Raw genomic sequence first — 1,710 nt, 5'->3', positions numbered from 1 at the left:
ATATATATATATATTAGATACGCACATTTATACATTTGTAAATATTCTAAACAACATATAAGCGTATGTTACAACTATTACAAGTGAAGACGAAGCAAATGAACTCCCCTCACGATAATATTCGATATTTGTATAAGTAAATTGGAAATAAATTGTTGGAGGACAAATACAAAAAGAGAATGATGGAAAAAAAAGATGTAAAATTGTTGTAACAATGAACTCTCAGAATTAAGTGTCTTAATTGCAGATGAATTAGATTAAGTTCCATCTAAAATTAACTAAAACGATGAATATTGCGTGTTATTCACTTATTTATAATTTCAGGGTTTAATTTAACGCTATTAAAAACTCCACGCTTTTTAATAGCAAATAATTTGATAACAGTGTAAAATAATCTACATTCCTCTTTCAATTTTATTTTCTTGTAATTTATTCAGAATATTGACAATAATAATTATTATTGTCAATGTTCTGGACTATTATTACAAAAATACTTGTACTAAAATATTAATTATAACGATAAAATTATATATAGGATGATGCATTTTAATAAATCCACTAGAATATCTCAAAGTTAACGATGCCGGATGGTACCATCCGGTGCCGGAAGTTGCTTTTAGCACTACCCAGGAATAACGGCATATTTAAATTTAAAAAAATGTATTTAAAAAAATGTATTTAAAAAATTCAAGGTGACCTCAATTTAATCTTAAGGACACATTAATCAAGGTCATTCTCTTTATCTCAAACTTAATTAATTGCTTTGAACTAATGAGATTGATTAAGCGTTAACCTGTTAATTTCCAAGCTCTGTTATCTTATAAAGTATTTAATAAAAAATGCTTTATTATAATGTTCTGAAAAGATTTTAAAGTCAGCCACATGAATATAAAATAAAAAATTGAAATTTCAATTTGAAAAATTTAGTGTAATTTTGATCTAATTTTTAGAGATATCTTCTCCAATTCAACCAAGATCACCATCTTAAATTCTTTCTTTTCAGTAACTGAGCAACTTTTATCTGAAACATTTTTGTCTTAACTTTAAAAATTTTGAGATATTTTAATGATGAGCTGCTAGAAGAGGTACGCTCAGAACTGCGGCCAATATCAACCGATGTTCACGTTTGAAATGAATTATCTTGTATAAAACAAGAAAATAACTGAACTTCTTGGGATATCCTGTATAATTCATTTTATAAATCTCAACTCGTTTTCCATGTTTATATTCCATTTTATCATGAGATCTATTGTTTGTTTAGTTTTCAATCTTGAAAAAAGATATTGTTTAACAGGTAGTCACTATCTCTTCAAAAGCCACTGAGTTTGTGCCAGACGACGCGAGAAAATCGATAAATCGCGCCTCGCAAATTGCTATTCACTAGACGATTTAAATCTCAGCCATCCGAAACTTCAATTTTATTTATTTGCCAAGCATAAACGATGTCATTTTTCATCATTTCCGATTTAAGGAAATTTAAATTAAATAAAAAATAACGACCCCGCTCCAATTAAAGCAAATTAGGCCGTCTCAGAAATCTCCGATATCTCGAAAAAATAGATTTCTTTATAAAATAAAATAGAATCGAGAAAAGCATATAAAATAAAATAGAATAAAATTAACGACAAAATTTAGAATATCCAAAATGTAAAGATAATCACATCGCAATATACTTTTAAAATTTAAATGATTAAGTATTATGTATATATA

The sequence above is a fragment of the Atta colombica genome, unplaced genomic scaffold (assembly GCF_001594045.1).
Source record: "Atta colombica isolate Treedump-2 unplaced genomic scaffold, Acol1.0 scaffold88, whole genome shotgun sequence".
NCBI lineage: Eukaryota > Metazoa > Arthropoda > Insecta > Hymenoptera > Formicidae > Atta > Atta colombica.
The sequence above is the reverse complement of the archived record's forward strand: the minus strand, read 5'-3'. Positions refer to the sequence as shown.